The sequence below is a fragment of the Capra hircus genome, chromosome 1 (genome assembly GCF_001704415.2).
Source record: "Capra hircus breed San Clemente chromosome 1, ASM170441v1, whole genome shotgun sequence".
In the NCBI taxonomy this organism is placed as follows: Eukaryota; Metazoa; Chordata; class Mammalia; order Artiodactyla; family Bovidae; genus Capra; species Capra hircus.
Genome location: NC_030808.1, coordinates 126,803,851 through 126,827,769, shown reverse-complemented (window position 1 = coordinate 126,827,769; position 23,919 = coordinate 126,803,851).

The following is a 23,919-nucleotide window of genomic DNA, read 5'->3' as shown; positions in this document are numbered from 1 at the left end:
TTTTAAATCCCCAACCAAACAACTGGGGACAACAGGCATTTTTTCACAAGATGTATACATATGTTGTAAATCTATAAAGAAAAACAAGGGAATAATACATACTTGAGAATAGGGGTTACTTCAGGATGAAAAGACAAAGGGAGGGGCCCATGGGAGGGTGTCCTAGTCTCGGCACTTAAATGAAGGTTAGCTACACAAATTTATTATTATTATTATTATCATATATGTGTTATATATATATATTCTATTGTATATACACATATATACATGTTCTACTATATGTTGAAAATATTTCATAATTTTTAATCAGAAATTGACTTAAAATGAAGTAGACACTATCTTTAGTGACTTTCCTGGTGGCTCAGACGGTAAAGCGTCTGCCTCCAATGCAGGAAACCCAGGTTCGATCCCTGGGTTGGGAAGATCCCCTGGAGAAGGAAATAGCAGCCCACTCCAGTACTCTTGCCTGGAAAATCCTATGGATGGAGGAGCCTGGTAGGCTACAGTCCATGGGGTCACAAAGAATCAGACACGACTGAGTGACTTCACTTTCACTCACTTTCATAGACAGTATCATCCTGCTTTGTTTCCTGAGACACTATCTTGCCTCTGGAAGACGTGAAGCACAGTCAAGAAAACAGAAAATCAAATCATCCCATTTCAACGTAGGTGGGTATTAATGCTCCAAGAGCACCAAGAAGAGAGAGGTGTCAATTCTGCCTAGGAACATGGAAGCAACCTAAATGTCCATTAACAGAGGAATGGATAAAGAAAATGTGGTACATATATAATGATGGAATATCAGTCATAAAAAGGAATGAAACTGGATCATTAAGTGATATGGAGGGACCTGGAGTCTGTCATACAGAGTGAGGCAAGTCAGAAAGAGAAAAACAAATATTTATATTAATGCATGTAGGTGGAATCCAGAAAGATGGTAAAGATGAGCTTGTTTGCAGGGCAAGAATAGAGACTCAGTTGTAGAGAACAGGTAAGTGGAAACAGAGGCAAAGAGGAGGGTGAGACAGACTGGGAGAAGAGGACTGACGTATATACACCGTATATCTATTTAGAATAGATGGCATCACTGGCTCGACGGACATGAGTCTGAGCAAGCTCCAAGAATCGGTGATGGACAGGGAAGCCTGGCATACTGCAGTCCATGGGGTTGCAAAGAGTTGGACATGACTGAGTGACTGAACTGACTGAACTGATCTATTTAGAAAGCTAGTGGGAAGCTTGACAGAGGTTCAAGGAGAGGATACATGTATACATATAGCTGACTTACTCTGGTGTGTAGCTGAAACTAACATAACATTATAAAGCAATTATACTCCAATAAAAAAAAATCTGCCTGGGAGATTTGGGGAGCCCCTCCAGATGGAAGAAAACTTTGAATGGAGCCTTGAAGAGCGACTAGGAGTTTCCAGAGAGAGACAAGCATCCACGTTAGCAAGGCTAGATTTCCAAAGTTGGGGTGAGGTAGGGGTGGCATGAGAGACCTCGAGGAGGAACTGCCCAGGAACACAGACCCTGCTTTCACGAGGGTGTCCATGCCACATGTCCATTTTTGCTATTAGACTGAAGACAAAATGGTTGTTTTTATTGTTCTTGCTGTTGTTTTCCAAGCCACCCACAAACCTGGCACCCATAAATGGAAAATTGAATCTCCGAAATAAATGAGACTGTGAAACAAGTGTGAAATAGTCAGGTAACCATGACAAGCGTGGGTCCATCCATCCTCAAGGTGGTGAGATTCCCCCATCCCGTCAGACTGCAGGTCTCTCACCGTGCACCCTTCTTACAAAGCAAACAGAATGAGCTTGTGGTGGCCTTTGCAAAGCCCAAGAAAAATGTTATGGTTATTCTGTGTAAACATAAGGGTGGCTTTGAGAAGAAAAGACACTGAATTTTGAGATCTGCCTAGATTTTAGATACTTCACATCTAACCACATCACAGTGCCAGAGAAAGGTAGCAATTTTTCTTCCCCAGCAAAAATATAGCCAGACGTATTAATTAACAAAATAACTAAATTGGCATCTAGCTTTCCCTTGACACCCCTTTCTGTTCTCTGGTAGAAAAACTAAAAGAGGGAAGGGGGATAGTACAGTTCTGGAAGGCAAGTAATAGGCCAATAGGGTTTGCCACATTCACAACAAGTCGGTCCATACAGAACAGAATGGGCAGACCCATCCGTAGAGAGCGCCTGAGGTAAAGACCCACAAGAATCCCTTCAACTTTGATAATTATCTTCCATTATTGTTAGAAAACCATGTTCAGTTCAGTTCAGTCGCTCAGTCGTGTCTGACTCTTTGCGACCCCATGAATCGCAGCACGCCAGGCCTCCCTGTCCATCACCAACTCCTGGAGTTCACTCAAACTGATGTCCATTGAGTCAGTGATGCCATCCAGCCATCTCATCCTCTGTTGTCCCCTTCTCCTCCTGCCCCCAATCCTTCCCAGCATCAGAGTCTTTTCCAATGAGTCAACTCTTCGCATGAGGTGGCCAGAGTACTGGAGTTTCAGCTTTAGCATCATTCCTTCCAATGAACCCCCAGGACTGATCTCCTTTAGATCCAACCAGATCTCCTTGCAGTCCAAGGGACTCTCAAGAGTCTTCTCCAACACCACAGCTCAAAAGCATCAATCCTTCGGTGCTCAGCTTTCTTCACAGTCCAATTCTCACATCCATACATGACCACAGGAAAAACCATAGCCTTGACTAGACGGACCTTTGTTGGCAAACTAATATCTCTGCTTTTCAATATACTATCTATTGGTCATAACCCTCCTTCTAAGGAGTAAGCGTCTTTTAATTTCATGGCTGCAATCACCACCTGCAGTGACTTTGAAGCCCAAAAACATAAAGTCTGACACTGTTTCCACTGTTTCCTCATCCATTTCCCATGAAGTGATGGGACCAGATGCCATGATCTTCGTTTTCTGAATGTTGAGCTTTAAGCCAACTTTTTCACTCTCCTCTTTCACTTTCATCAAGAGGCTTTTTAGTTCCTCTTCACTTTATGCCATATTCTGATATTTCTCCCGGCAATCTTGATTCCAGCTTGTGCTTCTTCCAGCCCAGCGTTTCTCAGGATGTACTTTGCATATAAGTTAAATAAGCAGGGTGACAATATACAGCCTTGACGTACTCCATTTCCTATTTGGAACCAGTCTGTTGTTCCATGTCCAGTTCTAACTATTGCTTCCTGACCTGCATATAGGTTTCTCAAGAGGCAGGTCAGGGGGTCTGGTGTTCCCATCTCTTTCAGAATTTTCCACAGCTTATTGTGATCCACACAGTCAAAGGCTTTGGCATAGTCAATAAAGCAGAAATAGATGTTTTCCTGGAACTCTCTTGCTTTTTCCATGATCCAGCGGATGTTGGCAATTTGGTCTCTGGTTCCTCTGCCTTTTCTAAAACCAGCTTGAGCATCTGGAAGAAAATCATGTTACCATTATCTAAATCCTCCAGAAATTCCTTTTCTTTAATCAGTGTTTTTCACATACCCGGGGGCTTGACTGAAGGTCTTTGGTGTTTGAATTACATTATGAGCGACCTAGTAAGGCAGGCAGAAGCCACGGAAACATAAGCTGACATTGTTTTAACTTTTATCTGTTTTTGGTCTCTCAGCAAGAATCAGGCAAAGAATTTCAGAAGAGTCTACTAATCTCTCAAAACTGACAGTTGGGCTAAGGATGTCAGGAACCCCTTGTCTAACCCTCACCCTTGAAGAATGGGGGTATCATATTGCATTGGCTGTTTTTTATTAAGAAACCTAACATGTTTTGGAAGATTTTTTTATTGCTTTTGCTTCTATTGTTGTGAATGCTTTTGTTAAACCCAAGGAGGAAGTAGCAGCTGACATAGTGGGTTTGAAGTCAGACAGAAATGATTAGAAGCCAGCTTTTATGCCTTAGTTTTAGTAGTTCCTTCATCCAAACAAATACATTGTAATTTCATAACCCCACAGTTTCCATTTCTTAATATTTATGAATAACTCTACATCAAACATATTGTATGAAAATTTTTATTTCCGGTGACAGACACTGTTGGCTTCTCACCCAGAAATCACTCGCCTTCCTTCCCTTCCAAACGTACCCTGATGTTGTGCCGGCAGGCACATCCATCATGGCGACCTCAGTCCCTTTGTTAACGATATGTCTGAGGGGCAGGCATGTTGTCCTATTTTGAACAATGAAATTAGAAGGTAAGTGTTTCAGAGGCTTCTGGGAAAGCATTTCTTGAAGAAAGTCTGTTTTCCCCCTTCTGTCTTCTTTTCTGCTTGGCCACCGTCATTAAGAACAGGAACTTTGAGTTGCAAACAGCTGATAGCGCCACCATCAGGAGAGAAGACAAACTGGATTGCAGAATGGGAAAAGAAAGCTCTGAGGTCCTTTCTTACTTCATGGATACACCAAATCAACTCTGGGACTTCTTTCCACCAGACTTTTTGTTGCCCGAGCGCCAAGTTGCTTCAGTCGTGTCTGACTCTGTGATGTAATGGACCGTAGCCCACAAGGCTCCTCTGTTAATGGGATTCTCCAGGCAAGAATACTCAAGAGGATTGTCATGCCCTCTTCCAGGGAACCTTATTTCTCCTGCATTAGCAGACAGGTTCTTTACCACTAGTGACACCTGGGAAGCCCAGACTTCTTGTTACATGATCAATAAACATCGGACTACAGTTGCTGTATTAACTGAATCTCCGGCTGCTGGCAGCTGAAAGCATTCTAGTTCCTACAATCTAAATATAAATGATTTCCTAGAGTAGGATCCTAAGTGGGGAACTTCTAAATTATTGATACATACACACAAATCTCACTCCAGAAGAGATCTAATTCACACTCCCATGACAACAGTGAGACACATTCTTACTGCAAACTTCTCAACACTGAGTCACCCAAGGAGGAAGAGCTTTCTTTAAAAATCACTGCTAATTTGATAGGCAAACTTACAACTCAAAATTGGTGTTTGTTCATCTCCATTTGGCGAAGCGAGCCATGACTGGACTTGGTGTAAGACAGCCTAGTGGCATCCCACCCAGGAAAGGAGGGGTGAGGTTGGTCTCAAGCTTTGAGAAGCATTCCTTTACACTCAACGTTCAGACTTTCTAAGAGTGAAGATCCCTAAGGCTGATGGGACAAAAGAGTTGGTAAGTATTCCACAAGGAGAGAAAGTGGCACAAAAGGAACTTCCCGGGGCTTCTTATTGTCTCCTAGGTTGACGGATTCTAGCATGATTGGTCTGGGGTAGGGTCCCAGGCATGGGCATTCTTTTGACCCTCCAGCTGATTCTAATGTGTAGACAACGTTGAGAGGCACTGATATAGCCTCCATTGAAGACTTAGTTTTTTTTAATCGTTATCCTGCTCACCTTCAAAGACTATTTGAAGCCTCCATGGAATCTCTCACTGGAAAATATTCCTTGACCCTTTTAGTTACAATCTTCATTTGGGATGTCTTTTCTGATCAGATCACGTTTCAGAAACACCTGAAAATGACTGGAAGGCCAGGGCTCAGTGAACCTCCTATATCTAATGCTGATGAACTTCAGGCCTGCCCAACCCAGGAAAACCTCCTCTAAGAACCTCCCAGCTTCCCTGCCTGGTGCAAGGGCCTCACCGTTTCTCCCCTGAACATTTTGTCTTTTTTCCACATGGACCCAGTCAGGACTGACTGATGAGAACAAACAGGAGAGGGGAGCTTCCCCAGAACTCTGGAGGGGACGAGGGCTGGGGAAGGTGGTGGTGGCCGTCTCTGCTCTTTTTCTTACGCCTCCAGTCAGTGCTGGAAGAACACACAGGTGTAGACAAAGCTACAACAGCTCCAGTCCCGAGGATGCTGCCGCGAGCTCTTGGCACCCATTCCTGAACCTCTCTTTGGACCACTAGAGGGTGTGTATGTGTGTGTGTGTGTGTGTGTGTGTGTGTGTGTGCACGCACGCTCAGTCACTCAGTCGTGTCTGACTCTTTGCAACCCCATGGACTGTGGCCCACCATGCTCCTCTGTCCACAGGATTTTTCAGGCAAGAATACTAGAGTGGGTTGCCATTTCCTCCTCCAAGGGATCTTCCTGACCCAGGGACTGAACCTGTGTCTCCTGCACCTCCTGCATTGATAGGCAGATTCTTCACCGCTGAGCCACCTGGGAAGCCCTACTAGAGGTGGTAGGGGCTTATAACTTTGGCTTTCAGGTGATCTATTCAAGTCAGCTGAACAAAGATTACCAGGTGCTCGCCTGCAGTCAAAGATAAAGATAGTAGATTTACTGGGCTTGCAGGAGAGGATGGGCCCAGGGGCTCAAGAGAGGGGAGCTGGGAGGGACTTCTCACAGGACCACCCAGTGCTGAGTGATTCTCAGATGCTGAGTGATTCTTAGGCGGCGTGAGGAAGGTGGGGGGCAGTCCTAGCCAGACGCTGTCAAGAACAGAGCATTTTGGTAATTGAACATCTAATGTTATCTAGAAAACAGGGGGCACTAGACTTGATTGTAACTGATGAGGTAGCAGTCAGATTTCTCAGAAGAGGGGGGTCGGTCAGTCACTCTTGTGTTTAGAGAATGGCCTTGCTCAGTCTCCTTCCAAACGTTTTGGAGGGTGGGGGGCTTGCCTGAACATCGCTGCCATGCAGGTGGGAAAACCAACAGTCTGGCTGTCAGCAGGACTGGCTTGGCTTTCACGTTTTTGGTTTAAAACCCCACGTTCTTCTTGAGAACTCAAAGAGATTATGTCATCATTTCTTGCCTCTGCAATCCCTATTCTCTTCACAACAGTGACTATGTGCTTTCAGAGAGGGGTCAACAATAAAACTTCTAAATAAAATGATCCCAATCAAAACTGTGAAACCTGCTCACTGCACCCTTTTTTCATCATGTAATTGAATGTTTTCACATTCTCTGAAGATGCATCAATCAAGGAGTTCCTGTTTCCAGCAATTCCCGTTGTGCTTGGGGGTAACAGAAATCTGATCAGCTTTGCCTTAACTAAACCAGGGGTCCCTTTCCTTATGTAATGAGAACCCAGAGGTGGTCAACCTGGATGGGTTCAGTGGCTCCACGATGCTATCAGAGACCTGACTCTTTCCATCCATCTTCTCAGCTATCCAGGCTGCGGTTGATGTCTGGAGGTGATATACAAGACAGCAGCTTCACCTTCAGTGTGATGACCGTATTCTGAGTGAGAAGAAACGGAAGAACAAAAGACAAACACTCATACGACTTGGGTCTACCTGTTTGAAGAGCTTTCTGGGAAGCCTCATCTATTAACTTCTGTTTCAGTCTTACCCAGCATTGCAATGTCACATGGTTACCCCATATCCAAGTAACACCAGGGATGTTGTTTTCCTAGCCTGGCTTACTAGTTCAGTTCAGTTCAGTCATTCAATTGTGTATGACTCTTTGCGACCCCATGGACTGCACCATGCCAGGCTTCACCGTCCATCACCAACTCCCAGAGCTTGCTCAAACTCATGTCCATTGAGTCGGTGATGTCATCCAATCATCTCATCCTCTGCCGTCCGCTTCTCCTCCTGCCTTCAATCTTTCTGATCTGGAAAGCATCAGGTTCTTTTCCAGTGAGGTCAGTTCTTCACATCAGGTGACCAAAGTATTAGAGTTTCAGCTTCAGCATCAGTCCTTCCAATGAATAGTCAGGACTGATCTCCTTCAGAATGGACTGGTTGGATCTCCTTGCCATCCAGTGACTCTCAAGAGTCTTCTCCAACACCACAGTTCAAAAGGATCAATTCTTTGGCACTCAGTTTTCTTTATGATCCAACTCTCACATCCATCCATGACTACTGCAAAAACCATAGCTTTTACTAGACGGACCTTTGTTGGCAAAGTAACGTCTCTGCTTTTTAATATGCTAGCTAGGTGTGTCATAGCTTCTCTTCCAAGGAGCAAATGTGTTTTAAATTCATGGCTGCAGTCACCATCTGCAGTGATTTTGGAGCCCAAGAAAATAAAGTCTGACACTGTTTCCATTGTGTCCCCATCTATTTACTATGAAGTGATGGGACCAGGTGCCACGATCTTAGTTTTCTGAATGTTGAGTTTTAAGCCAACTTTTTCACTCTCCTCTTTCACTTTCATCAAGAGGCTCTTTAGTTCCTCTTCACTTTCTGCCATAACGGTGGTGTCATCTGCATATCTGAGGTTATTGATATATCTCTGGCCAATCTTGATTCCAGCTTGTGCTTCATCCAGCCTGGCATTTCACATGATGCACTCTGCATATAAATTAAATAAGCAGGGTGACAATATAGAGCCTTCATTACCCCTACCATAGTTTGTCCTCAAGCCAAACAACAGGGAGGGAACACAGCCCCACCCATCAACAGAAAATTGAATTAAAGATTTACTGAGCACAGCCCTATCCATCAGAACAAGACCCAGTTTCCCCCACAGTCAGTCTCTCCCATCAGGAAGCTTCCATAAGCCTCTTATCCTTATCCATCAGAGGGCAGAAAGAATGAAAACTACAATCACAGAAAACTAACCAAACTGATCACATGGATCACAGCCTTGTCTAACTCAATGAAACTATGAGCCATGGTGTGTTAGGGCCACCTAAGACAGATGGTCATGGTGGAGAGTTCTGACAAGATGTGGTCCACTGGAGAAGGGAATGGCAAACCACTTCAGTATTATTGCCTCAAGAACCCCATGAACAGTATGAAAAGGAAAAAAGATATGACACTGGGAAATGAACTCTCCAGGTTGGTAGGTGCCCAATATGCTACTGGAGATCAGTGGAGAAATAACTCCAGAAAGAATGAAGAGACGGAGCCAAAGCAAAAACAAAGCCCAGTTGTGGATGTGACTGGTGATAGAAGTAAATGTCAATGCTGTAAATAACAATATTGCGTAGGAACCTGCAATGCTAGGTCCATGAATCAAGGTAAATTAGAAGTGGTCAAACAGGATACAGCAAGAGTGAATGTCAACATTTTAGGAATCAGTGAACTAAAATGGACTGGAATGGGCAAATTTAACTCAGATGACCATTATATCTACTACTGTGGGCAAGAATCCCATAGAAGAAATGGAGTAGCCCTCATAGTCAGCAAGAGTCCAAAATGCAGTACTTAGGTGCAAATGACAGAATGACCCTCTGTTCCTTTCCAAGGCAGACTATTCCCTATCACAGTAATCCAAGTCTATGCCCCAACCAGGAATGCTGAAGAAGCTGAAGTTGAATGGTTCTTTGATGACCTACAAGACCTTCTAGAACTAACACATACACACACACACACACACACACACACACACACAAAGATGTCCTTTTCATCAGAGGAGACTGGAATGCAAAAGTAGGAAGTCAAGACATACCTGGAATAACAGGCAAATTTGGCCTTGGAGTACAAAATGAAGCAGGGCAAAGTCTAACAGAGTTTTGCCAAGAGAACTCACTGGTCATAGCAAGCACCCTCCTCCAACAACACAAGAGATGACTCTACACATGGGCATCATCAGGTGGTCAATACTGAAATCAGATTGCTTATATTCTTTGCAGCCAAAGATGGAGAAGCTCTATACAGTCAGCAAAAATAAGACTGGGAGCTAACTGTGGCTCAGATCATGAACTCCTTATTGCAAAATTCAGACTTAAATTGAAGAAAGTAGGGAAAATCATTAGACCATTCAGGTATGACCTAAATCAAGCCCCTTATGATTATACAGTGGAAGTGACTAATAGATTCAAGGGATTAGATCTGATAGAGTGCCTGAAGAACTATGGATGGAGGTTCATGACATTGTACAGGAGACAGGGATCAAAACCATCCCCAAGAAAAAGAAATGCAAAAAGGCAAAATGGTTGTCTGAGGAGGCCTTATAAATAGCTGAGGAAAGAAGAGATGCCTGGCTTACTAACAAATAGGCCAAAATTGAGTTTAGTCAGCAAGGTGGAAATAGAGAGTGGATGTTCCCCGCTCACCAGTGGCTGAGTCATGCACCCTGTAAACCATCTTTTATTGAGAAGTACTTAGGTGTGTTAGTTATATAGTGGAGATGGAGGAAATTACTCCAAAATGTAATGGCTTAATACAGCAAATGTTTATGATTACATACAATTTCTGAGAGTTGAGATTCTGGGAGCAACTTGGCTGGGTGGTTCTGGCTCAGAGTTGCTCATAAGGCTATAGGACTTGAAGGCTTAAATGGGCTTGAAGGATCCACTCTCAGGACATCTCATTCACACAGCCCTAGGTTGGGGGCCTTTCCCAGGACTGCTTACCAAGTAGTAACTGGCTTCTCCTAGAGAAGACAAGGAAGAGACAAGGAGGGTGTCATGATGCCTTTTATGACCTGGTCGCACACCATCGCTTCTGTCATATTTTATTTGTTAGAAGCTGAGTCACTAACTCCAACTCACACTCAAGGAAAGAGTGATTAGGTTCTGCCTTTTGAAGGGAGGAGTAGATATAGTTGTGGAGACATTTATAAACCACTTCCTCTGGGGTGGACTGCCCCTGAGCTGTTCTGCCCCCTCTCACCTCACACCGTCCTTTGCATCACTTCCTTCCTCTCCTCACTCTCCCTCTTTCTTTCTCCTTTTCTTTTTTCTTTTCCATCATCAGGTCTCCTGGGTTTCCTCCTCTATGGCAGAACAGCCTCTCTCCCCAAAAAGCCAAATTCATCTCAAAGCCCTTCTAAGATTCCAGTTGCTAGAGTCAATGGGGAGCAAATCATGATTATGGAGTGATTCTTTTTTGTAGTTTTTTGGGGGTTTAGTATTTATTTTGTTTAATTTATTTGGTTGCAGGATCTTTTTTTAGTTGTGGCACATGTGATCTTTACTTATGGCATATGGGATCAGTTCCCTGACCAGGGATCGAACCAGGGCCCCCTGCCTTGGGACCGCAGAGTCTTAGCTATTGGACCACCAGGGAAATCCCTCAGTGTTGATTCTTAAGGTCTGATCAGGGCTCTGAGAACCAAAAAGATCATGAACATCTACCCTCTTCCTATGCATAAATAGAAAACCAAAACATTACACTGCAAAAAACAGATAAAGAAGTTCAACAAAGTTCTGACTTTTCCCAAAACTATTTTGCTAGGGTTTTTCTTAAAACATGAAATACCAAATTCTGTCCTTGCATTTTCTGTTGTTGTCTCCCAGCTTTGCAGGAGCTCAAAACACGTTTCGCATGTCCTGTAATTCAGCCCTGGTGAGTCACACCCTAAAATGTTAACAACTGTGAAATGAGCTCTGGGCTGCCCTGACTCACAGATGCTGGGTGTACGAGGAATCCATAGAATATTCTCAAACTCGTGCCCATCGCACCCACTGCCCCAGCCATCCTTGTGGTCCTGGCAGGTAATAGCTGCTGTGACTCAGGTTGCTAGTTATCTCCCAATATCCGTCTTTCCCTTCTTCTGTAAATAACAGAAGTTCTCATTTTTCACTGGGCTCATGTCTGCCTGGAACAAAGCCCATCTTTCCCAGCCTCCTTTGCCCTAGGTATGAGCCTGGTGGGCTACGGTCCATACGGTCGCAAAGAGTCAGACACAACTGAAGCAACTGAGCATACCACAGCTCACAATCATGTCCATAGGTCTGGCTAGTGGAATAGAAGGCTCGATTTCTGGGAAATGTCCTTAAAGGGGAGAAAGTGTCCTTCTTTGTCCAGTTTTCCTTCCTTATATCTGAAATAGGAACAAAATTGGCTGGAGCTCAGCACCCATTTGGGGCCATGTGGTGAAAGTCACACTGAAGATGGCAGAGTAATAAAGTAGAAGGAGCCTGGATTCTTCATGATCTTGGGCCTTCAATAGCAGCTCTGGACTGTTTACCCATTAAGTTTCATTAACATGAAAGGGAAATTAATTTCTATATTTTTCCAACCAGCGTTAATGGGTTTCTGACACTCGCAGCTGATCCTAATCCTAGTGTTACATGTCTGTTACAAACCTGCCCACTGTGCACAGGGACTCCTCATCTCCTCTCTGATGGCCTGTCTAGGTTCTGACTTTTCTCTGTCCTGTCCTCATGGGCTCTGACCTTCCTGATCATTTTCTGTTTCCTAAGCATCTGCTTTTGGGTCCTGGTCTATGAAATGTAAGTGCACTCTCTCATCCCACTCCAGACTCCTCTTCTCGCACTGTCCTTCTGGCTACATTGTAGGAAGCCTGGACTAGGGCCCAGCAGGGGAAAGGAAGAGGCAGCACAGAGCAGAAATGACCTAGGGGTGACAACTTTTAGGGGGCAGCTCACTGGACAGTCCAATCTGTCCAAACAGAATCTCTCCCTGCCTTTCTTGACCTTCCCCACAGCTTCAGTTTTACTTTGGGCCTACTTAGATCCATTTGGGTTTAAAATATACACTTAAAAATAGTCAGTGTGGAGGAGTTGTGGGACTATTTTCCACTTGCCGTTTACTATGAATTTGTTTAATCCAATTTATTTCATTGTTTATTGTTTCATTAAACATTTACTAAGAGCCTATTCTATACCCTACGTGAGAGACACAGATAAACAGATAGATACAGATAACTTATTATCTGATAGTTCTGGAGGTCAAAGTCCTGGATGGGTATCACTGGACTAGAAGCGAGGAGTCAGGACAGCTGAGTTCTTCTATGCGGGTTTGAGAGAATTCATTTCCACTTCTTCTGAGCCCCTAGAAACTGCCCACATTCCTTGGCTCTTTTACCATCTTTAAACCCAGCAACAGCCAGTTGAGTGCTTCTCATTACATCTCTCTGACATTTCTTTTCATCACTCATCTCTAGCACAGCAGCGAAAGTTTCCCTACTTCAAGTTCTCAGACTTAGATTGGCCCCACCCAGGGAATAGCAGGATAGCAGTCCCATCTCAAGGTCTATAACTTTAATCACATCTACAAAGTCCCTTTTGCCATGTAAGGTACCATATTCATAGGTTTCCAGGATTGGGGCATAGCTTTATTTGGGGGCCTTACATTTGCAAGCCCCAAAGCCACTGCCCACAGCAAGAAATCTTAAAAATCTCTTTTCTGGGACTTTCCTGGCCGTCCAGTGGTTAGGATTCCATGCTTCTACTGCAGAGAACATGGGTTCAATCCCTGGTAGGGGAAGATACCGCAACTCATAGGGCACAAACAAAAAGAAAAAAACCAAAATCTTGAAAAAAAAAAAAAAAAAAAAAAAAAAACAACCCTTTTCATCCCCCAACCACTTCTTCCCAAAGCTCCAACTGCTTTGCACCTCTGTCCTCCATTTTCCCCAGAAAAACTCCCAGGCCCAGCCCCTGAGCGGCCTCCTTTATCCTGGCGCCCCCTTCCTCCTGGGAGCGGGGAGACAAAATGTCGCAAAAGGAAACCTCACTAGTGCGCAGGCCAGTCCTCTCACCTTGGTTTCTGCTTATTGCTGTGGGCTGTAACCACCATTTATAACTCGGTTTCTTTGAAAAACCCAGTTAGGGGCTCCGGTAGGGTCCACAGCTGACATCGCTCGGGAGGGAAATAGGCCGAGGCATCTACTCTTTGGAGACGTCTGCTCCTCGCCCCCAATGCCCCACTGATAACTAGAGACACGGGTCCCCTGCTCTGTTCCCTCCTAGACCTCGTCCCTTGCAGCGCCATCAGCTGCCAGGACCCAGATCCGCAGCAAGGGCACCTGGAGTTCTCCCGGTCTCGGGCAGAGCCCCCGCGAACCCTGGAACGCTATTTCCTGCTGCTCCTCTTTCCCTCCTCCTGTTGTTCCTCCTCTCCTCCTGGCGCTCTGGCCCCCGCGGGTCACCGATTTCCTCCGGCCTCCGCCCCTAGCCGCTACCGCCCCCGGGCAGCCGTCTCCATGGTGCACACCGGACGCGGGAAGCCACCCGGCGGCGGTGGAGGGAGGCAGGGAGCCGGCGCGTGAGTGAGTGCGGGGCGCGGGCCAGGTGCCAGCAGCGCGCGGGGTGAGGGCGAGGTTGCTCCGGCACTCCGAACCGGGATTAGGTGCTCCAGGCACGCTGGGACCTGGGCTTGGTTTGCGCCTCTCCCCCCAGGGACACAGGCCTCCCCACCCAGACATCCCCAGGGTAGGGATTTCCGGCATCGGTGGGTAGTGGAAATTCTTCCCGGGATCTTTTGAAATATGCATCAGGGGTTTTGAAGAAGGCAGCAAAAGGCAGCCCCTCCAGGCCTCTCCATGTATTCGGCCAGACGCTGCTGGAGCTGGGTGGTCAGGGAACTCAGAAATGTTCTCCAGACAGCAAAACCCTCAGGCCCCTACTCTCACCCGCTCACCCCCCATCCCCACTTTTCATTTCCAGGAGAATCACAACCAGACAAGATGAGAAAATCTAGCATCCATGGGGTATCCACTCCTGAAAACTCCAATAAATATTCATTAACATACCAGCCAATCACCTAGGTAATTGCTAACCTGGGCCACACACTTATAGAAATGACAGAAAGAAATACTCATACTAAAATAGAAAGTGAAAAACTCAAGATTTAAGAGGGTCTAAGTAGAATATTTATCGAATATATGTGTATATACCCAGAAGAGGCTCATGAGAAATACTTGATATTGTGAACAGTAGTACTGTATAGTGGGGTTCTCGTGGTAAGTATACTGGAGTGGTTTGCCATTCCCTCCCCTAATTACAAGCTTGAATCAAGATTGCCTAGAGAAGTAAAAACAACCTCAGGTATGAGATGAAACCACTCTAATAGCAGAAGAGAAACTAAAGAGCCTCTTGATGAGGGTGAAAGAGTAGAGTGAAAAAATCAGCTTAAATTTTGATATTAAAAAAACTAAGATCATGGCACCCAGTCTCATCACTTCATGGCAAATAGAAGGGGAAAAGGTGGAAGCAGTGACAGATTTCCTCCTCTTAGGCTTTGAAATCACTGCAGATGGTGACCACAGCCATGAAATTAGAAGATGATTGCTTCTTGGCAGGAAAGCTATGACAAACCTAGACAGTGGGTTAAAAAGCAGACATTACTTTGCCGACAAAATCCAAACAGTCAAGGCTAGTCATGTACAGATGTGAGTTGGACCATAAAGAAGGCTGAATGCCGAAGAATTGATGCTTTCAAACTGTGGTGCTGGAGAAGACTTTTGAGAGTCCTGTGCACATCAAGCAGATCAAACCAGTCAATCGTAAAGGAAATCAGTTCTGAATACTTACTGGAAATACTGATGCTGAAGCTGAAGCTCCAATACTTTGGCCACCTGATGCAAAGAGTGGACTCATTTAGAAAAGACCCTGATGCTGAGAAAGATTGAAGACCGAAGGAGAAGAGTGTGACAGAGGATGAGACGGTTGGATGGCATCATCAATTAAATGGGCATGAACTTGGGCAAACTCTGGAAATGGTAAGGGCTAGGCAAGCCTGACATGCTGCAGTCCATGGGGTCACAAAGAGTCAGACATGACTTGGCGACTGAACAAACAATATTGGATAGTACCATCTTAGTCAGCTTGAAGTGAAGTCATTCAGTTGTGTCTGACTCTTTGAGACCCATGGACTGCAGCCTACCAGGCTCCTCTGTCTATGGGATTTTCCAGGCAATAGTACTGGAGTGGATTGCCATTTCCATAATAGAATACCAATGACAACAGAAATCTGTTTTTCACAGTTCTACAGGCTGTGAAATCCAAGTTCTACAGTGAAATCCAAGTTCTACAGGAAATCCAAGATGAAAATACTAATAAGATAGATTTCATTTTGAAGCCTGTTCTCTTGGTTTGTAAAGGAAAGAAAGTGTTAGTCGCTCAACTGTGTCTGACTCTTTGTGACCCCATGGTCACAGGGCTCCTCTGTCCATGGAATTCTCCAGGCAAGAATACTGGAGTGAATAGCCATTCCCTTCTCCAGGGGATCTTCCCAACTGAGGGATTGAACCCAGGTCTTCTGCACTGCAGGCAGATTCTTAACCATCTGAGCCACCAGGGCAGCCCCCCTTGGTTTGTAGGTGATGGCCGATTCAACAGCTTGGGGGTAGATGGGTTGGAGATGAGCTCTGGTGTCTTCTTCTTAATCCCTTCTTTAGGGCCCCACCCTCATGACCTTATCTAACCGTAATTACCTTCCAAAGGACCCATATCACCACACTGGGGATTCACCATTTGAATTTGAGGGGGAGGGGAGGTGAAAACATTCAATACATAACAGTTTCTAACAAATGGTACAAGTGGTTACAAATTGGGGCTGTGGATCTAGATTGTCTAAATGTGAATCCCAACTACACCATTTACCAGTGTCTGCCCTTAGGCAAATCACCTAAACTCAGTATGCCTCAGGTTCCCTCCTTAGCATCCGCTCTGTGTCAGGTTCTGTTCTCAGCATTTGTCATGTACTAACTCTTTATTCCTCATAACACTTCTTTGTCACCATCATCTCCATCTTACTGATGAAAAAATTCTTCACAATTGTTATCTCATATAATCCTCACAAATGTCAAAGAGTTAATATTCCCACCATGTTTACAGATGAAGAAAATGAGGTTCAAGGAAGAGAAGTTGATTACCCACGATCACCCTGCTAGTAATGGACAGAAACAGGATTAAAACCTGTTCCGGTGACCTGGGCCACCCCCTCCCCACCCACACAGTCTCCCATGGTGCTATGCAGTGTTTGCCAATTGCCTGATGATAGGTTTCCCTGGTGGCTCAGAGGTTAAAGCGTCTGCCTCTAATATGGGAGACCTGGGTTCAATCCCTGGGTTGGGAAGATTCCCCTGGAGAAGGAAATGGCAACCCACTCCAGTATTCTTGCTTGGAGAATCCCGTGGATAGAGGAGCCTGGTGGGCTACAGTCCACAGGGTTGCAAAGAGTAGGACACAACTGAGCGACTTCACACACAATGCTGTCACACACAAGCAGCACTCGAGATGCTTTCCAAAAATGGTCTTAGCATGGATGGACCTAGAGACTGTCATCCAGAGTGAAGTAGGTCAGAAAGAGAAAAACAAATACCACATATTTATGTGTGGGGAATTCGAAAAAATTGCTATAAACCTTCTTATTTAGAAAGCAGAAGTAGGAAAACAAGTGTGTAGATACCAAGGGGGAGAGGGAGGTGGGAGGAACTGGGAGATTGGGATTGACATATATACACTGTGTGCATGCTAAGTCACTTCAGTCGTGTCTGACTCTTGGAACCCCATGGAATACCCTGCCAGGTTCCTCTGTCCATGGGATTCTCCAGGCAAGAATACTGGAATGGGTAGCCATGCCCTCCTCCAGGGGAATTTCCTAACCCAGGGATCAAACCTAAGTCTCCTGCGGCTCTTGCATTGCAGGCAGATACTTTACTGCTGAATCACTGGCTGGAACCTGGTGGTCCGGAGTCGACCGATAAGAAAGTAAAGGAGAGAGAAAGAAGCCTCTTGATGAAAGTGAAAGAGGAGAGTGAAAAAGTTGGCTTAAAGCTCAACATTCAGAAAATGAAGATCATGGCATCCAGTCCCATCACTTCATGGGAAATAGATGGGGAAACAGTGTCAGACTTTATTTTTTGGGGCTCCAAAATCACTGCAGATGGTGACTGAAGCCATGAAATTAAAAGATGCTTACTCCTTGGAAGGAAAGCTATGATCAACCTAGATAGCATACTCAAAAGCAGAGACATTACTTTGCCGACTAAGGTCCGTCTAGTCGAGGCTATGGTTTTTCCAGTAGTCATGTATGGATGTGAGAGTTGGACTGTGAAGAAGGCTGAGCGCCGAAGAATTGATGCTTTTGAACTGTGGTGTTGGAGAAGACTCTTGAGAGTCCCTTGGACTGCAAGGAGATCCAACTAGTCCATTCTGAAGGATATCAGCCCTGGGATTTCTTTGGAAGGAATGATGCTAAAGCTAAAACTCCAGTACTTTGGCCACCTCATGCGAAGAGTTGACTCATTGGAAAAGACTGTGATGCTGGGAGGGATTGGGGGCAGGAGGAGAAGGGGACGACAGAGGATGAGATGGCTAGATGGCATCACTGACTTGATGGACGTGAATCTGAGTGAACCCCGGGAGTTGGTGATGGACAGGGAGGCCTGGCGTGCTGCGATTCATGGGGTCGGAAAGAGTCGGACACGACTGAGCGACTGAACTGAACTGAACTGATTCCTTGGTTTATGCAGAAAGCCAATAAAGCCCCTGCACGGGGCTTGCTCTGTTCACAAAGGCCTCAGGCGCCTTCTCGATGGGGTGAAAGCACAGAGCACCTTCTCGAGAGGGTCTTAGAAGCCCGGGCGGGAAAGTGAACACAGAGGACCTCTGTGCTCCAAAGAAATAGCCTGAGAGAGAGAGAGAAAGAAAGCAAGACACAGGGACCAAAGCTCTGATGGAGCAAAGGTGTTTTAATCAACATAGTGTGGGCATATATACTGTAGTTATTCTCTGCAAAGATAAAGATTAAAATTGCAGACTTACAAAACATAGGCGATCCATATTAAAGAGAGAGCGAGTTGTAAATAATCACTTTTACCATATGGTTCATAAAAAGGAAGAGGATACTTATCACTGTACGGAAAAACTAATGAAGGAAATGCCTGGATTCCTCAGCCCCCAGGAGAGGCTTGCCTCTCCTCTTAATTCCTGAATATTCAGGAATTAATAAGGAACAGAGAATTCCTGACAGATCCAAAACAGCAACAGGAAGCCTCCTGTTAAGTGCTTCCTGACAGACACATATACACTACTATGTATAAAATAAAATAACTAACGAGAACCTACTGTATGGCACAGGGAACTCAGTGCCTGGTGGTAACCTAAATGGGATTTCCTAATCCAAAAAAGAGGGGATATATATATATATAGCTGATTGAACGTGATTCACTTTGCTGTACAGTAGAAACTAACACAACTTTGTAAAGCAACTAGATGCCAATAAAATTTTTTTAATGATCTTGGAAATCAGTACACTCAGTTCTGTTTTCAGCCAGAGCAAATCCCTTCTCTCCCTTCCTGGGCCTTGTTTTTTTCCATGTAAAAGAAGAAGTTAGACCAGCCCCAAGATGAAAAGTAGGTTTTGGGTAGCTGCCAAGTCTGGTTGCTCTGCAGGAGCTGCTGGAGCAGAGCTATGAGCAGAATGCTGGAGCTACAACTGGGTGCTGGCCATGGGTCGGGTGAGTGGTAGGGTGAAGAGCCATTTTGGTTTGCCCAGTATTTTCCTGGTTTTAGCACTTAAAGTCCTGAGACAGTTGGTCATCCTAGTGATGGCTTACATGGATTAGATAAAGTCCCAACCAGAGCTATTAAGAATATGATTTTCCCTTACCCCAGTACCTGTGTCTCTACATTCTACTGGGTTTACTCTCCCTTTTTAGAATGTTTTTCACTTGTGATGGGCTAATTTCTAGCAATAGGATACTAATGCAAGTATGACCTAAATTGAAAATGTGAACTACCCCCAGTAGTTCGTATGGTACCTAACAGATGACGCTAACTTTCCCTTGAAAATTTAAAATATCCCCAAGTGCCCTATAAGTGTGCAGTGCCTCCACGCATCTCAGTATATTTTGGGATCTGTGACTCTGAGACATGAAGCATTTCTAGAGACAAAAAGGGACGTTAAGTAATGTCAAAAGAGTACATCTCCTAGGAAAATTTATCAGTTCTAAATTTGTAAGTACCCACTCCAGTGTTCTTGCCTGGAGAATCCCAGGGACGGGGGAGCCTGGTGGGCTGCCATCTATGGGGTCGCACAGAGTTGGACACGACTGAAGCGACTTAGCAGCAGCAGCAATATTAATACCATAGTGCCAAAATATATAAAACAAAAATTTGTGCTACAAATTAATAAGTGATACAGAAGGTGTGGAGAAAAGGGAACCCTCCTACACTGTTGGTGGGAATGTAAATTGGTGCAGCCACTATGGAAAACAGCATAGAGGTTCCTTAAAAAACGAAAAATTCCATATGATCCAGCAATCCCACTGACAAAAATTAGAACTGATTCTTGCAGCCAGCAGAATAAAAATAACATCAGTAATAATAATAACATCAATAATAATAAAAATGTTTCCTCATCACTACATGCCAGGCATTATGTAGTGCTTTATAAACTCATCTCATTTAACCTTTATGACACCATCACCCATTTTACAGATTGGGAAATGGAGGCTTGAAGAGTTTATAATTTCTCTAAGGCCACACAGTAAATCAAGTAGTGGAGATAAGACTAAAATCCAAGTCTGTTACCTTCCAAAGCCCACATTCTTAACCACTATAATTACTGCCTGGCAGGAATTATGTCTAAAAGAAAATTATGCCACTTTTAAATCAATATGAACATGGAAGTATTTAGAGCCCACTATTAATGTTAATTGTGTTCCTTTATAATTGAATTCCATGAACTTCCCCGTTTTAAACAATCTAAAAGAAAGAATCCATTTCCATGAGTATAGTCCTTGCAAATTGAAATTTTCTGCTCTGATTCTCCACTCTCATTTTAGGATTAGTGAAGTACTTTATGATTTTCAGAGAAGATGTGCAGCAATATTTGCTCATTTTTAGTGAGGAAAGTGTGATCTCCTTCTTAAAAAGATATGTGTGTTGGGTTTCAGGGCAAGTTACAGTTTTCAGAATCCAAGTGGAATCTAACACTATGAAACAATGCCAAGAGAAAGGCAAGAAAAACGAAAAACTAAAGGAGCACCCCTGCCCATTGTTTCCGCTCTTCAAAAGTTCCTGAAAACATACGAGAAGAGTTGTGTACAGACTCAGACGTCTGTGTGTCCAGCCATCAAAAGGGACTTGAAAGCCAGCATCAACCATGAACGGATTCTCAGGAAGGTGAGTGTATCCTCTCAGGGAACCAAGGAACATGGTTCCTCAATCCCTTCAAGCCCAGAATTGGTGGGGTCTCCCGCTCTGCGTTCCTGCCTGCATGCCATCCAGAGCCTGACCCTGGCACCAAAGTCTGCTCGGCGCTCCTCCTACCTTCCCACACCTCCCTCCCAGTCTGCCCCATTCCCGTCCTTCATCCTGAGCAGCTCTGCCTGTTCTCACCCCCCTTCATCTCTGGAACGGCCAGCCTGCCCCTCCTCCCACTCTATGTCTGGAGAGTCCAGCTCGAAAGCATCCCTTTAGTCATCATTGCAGAACCTCCCTCCCCGGCATTCCCGACCCTCCAAAATGTCTCCTTGTCTTGACATCATATGCGTCCAAGCCATCAGGCCAGACCTGCAAATACCCGCAACCCCTCTCATCTCACTTGGAGTAAGAGAGTATATCATTTGGATTTCAGGGGGAAAAAACCTGATGTCGCATCTTTTCTGAGATTAAATCTACTAGTTGAATGTCAGCGGGGAGGAAGAGAGGCCAGCATAACTGGTCAGCTCAGGAAGGGGCTCCTGAGAGACCAGAAGGGGGAGCCTGGCACCCAAAGACGGACGATCCAGCTTCGCAGCTTCTCTATCACCAGCCCAGAAAGACAGCCTGTGTTTTAATAACCACATACCTACTGATTTCATAAAATGCTGAGTGTTAAGCAAGACAACAAATTAAACAAAATAATTAGATAGAGATGGGTACTTTAAATATCATTACTTAAGACTTTGACACAAATCCATTCCACCCATATTTTTCCTGAATGTTTCTGGAGTTGGGAGGGTGATTACATTGCACCCTCCACAGAGAGACCCTCCCACAGCTGCTGTCTAAATCTCTCTCTCTTTCTGAACTCCCATTCTCAGGGCAGCTGCACGCCCCCACTATGTTCCTTCAGGCTTTCACTCTCCGCTTCTCCTCTTCCCGACCTGCGCTCATGCGCATGCTCAGTCGCTTTAGTCGGGTCCGACTCTGCAATTCCATGGACTGTAGCCCACCAGGCTCCTCTGTCCATGGGATTCTCCAGGCAGGAATACTGGAATGGGTTACAGTGCCCTCCTCCGGGGGATCTTCCTGACCCAGGGATCGAACCCAAGTCTCCTGTGTCTCCTGCATTGGCCTAATTCATTTTTTCCTGTTGTAGATTTATAATTAGGCTGCACTACTTAATCATAGGGTTAATCATAAATTTTATTCAAATGTATAATCATGTCAGCAGTATTTTCCAAATATTTTTAATTACAATCACCATCAGAAATATAATTAACATTATGACCCAGTATATAAGTACTGGAATCAGTATGACCCTAAGAGCTGTTTATGTTGGGTTGCTTTGGTTGGGTCTCCATTTTGATTTTGAACATCACTAAAATAAAAGTGTCATGAAACAGTTATTCCTTACTGCATACTCAGATCCTTATATACTCAGATAATTTCCCTTCTTTTCTGTTTCATTAAAGAAATAAAGAAAAAGCTGGTAACAACCCACTAAATTGATTTCCTGACCCAGTATGGACAGTAACCTGCTGGAAAAATCTCTGCCTTGAGGGACTTTTCATGAAGCTTAGGCAGGAACTCCCTAAGTTTGTGTTGAACTATCACCCCAATGCACACTTGATCCAAAGTTAATAAGTAATGTCCTTCTAATGTTGTCTAATGATGCTATTCTTTCTCTACATATTTGGATACATGAACCTCCGTTTATGATGCCCACCTGTAGTTTTTTTTAACATTCTAGTTTGTGCTGGTAAGACCTGATGACTCCCCACCAGGCATCCTACCAATTTCCTTGGAACCTTTGCTCATGACTGTTCAGGATGAGTGTTACATGCTGGGGAGAGAGATCTGCATCTGGGGCTTTCAACTGAGCAACCAAGAGATGGCCAGACTTGTGAGTCATGCATTTTAAAAATAGCTCTCCATTTAACCTTAAAATTGAATGTAAGCATATTATCATGTGTTCCAGCTATAGTTTATTTGGTTGTTGACTGATATGCTCCAAAGTATTCGTTTTTTAAAGTATTTTTAGTGAAATATTTCAGACATATAAAAGTGCAAAAAATAATAGAACTGACATCTATGTACTCATCGTTGCATAATATACTTTTTAAGGAATGGATATCGAAGACATTTACAAATACAAGAGCTAAAGTGCCATCTTTCTCCTTCTTCCCCATCTACTTCCCAGAGGTACCACTAGCCTAGGGTTGATGTGTTTCAACCCCATGCATGTTTTTATGCTTTTATTACATATGCATGTATGTTTCTACTTACCTACGTGAATTGTACTTTGTGTGTGGTTTTATGACTTCCTCTTTTACTCACATTATGTTGTCAAGATTTCTCCATGTTTATTAATTTTGACTGCTATTGTATAACACATGGCCTTCATTCTTGAATGATGGTTTGTTGAAAACACACTTATAGATTAAATATTATTACTTTTTATATTGAACTTCCTTTATAGTGAGTCATAAGTTATATATAGGACTTTACTTCTGGCAAGGGCAAATCAGGTAATTCAGGTAAATCCTTTCACTGAGGACAAAAAGATAAGCTAAAATACACAATATGGGAGATAAAGAAGCTTGATTTCTACTTCACATCATACCCCAGAATCAATTCAGATGGATTATATATTATTTAAGGCAAAACAATAAGGTTTCTAGAAGATAGTATGGGACAACACCAGAATCATGATTCTGGAGTGGAGAAAAACTCAAACAGAACATAAAAAACACTAATTTTTCTGGTTTCTAGCCTTTTTGAAAGTCCCTTATTTCTCTGAATGTTTAAACTTATAATCTGTGTCTAATAATTCCAATTATCTGAATTATTTTGGAGTCTGACATTTCTGACTCTTGCTTCTACTGGTTCGTACTTATGAGGACATTCCTTTATATGTTTTTGTGATTTCTTTTTTTTTTTTTTTTACTGTAAATTCATATTTTGTGGGGACAAAAATAGTTATGGCAATTCCTTGAGCTCTGATTTGCAGATAGCTCTCTCCAGAGAAGATTCACAGTTTTTTCTGCCACACACTCAGAGCTGTTAAATTGGTCTTTTTTTTCTCCCTTTGGTTTTTTTTTTTTTTTTTTTGGCTGTGCCACATGGCATTTGGGATTCGTTTCCCAACCAAGGATTGAACTTGTGTCCCCTGCAGTGGAAATGC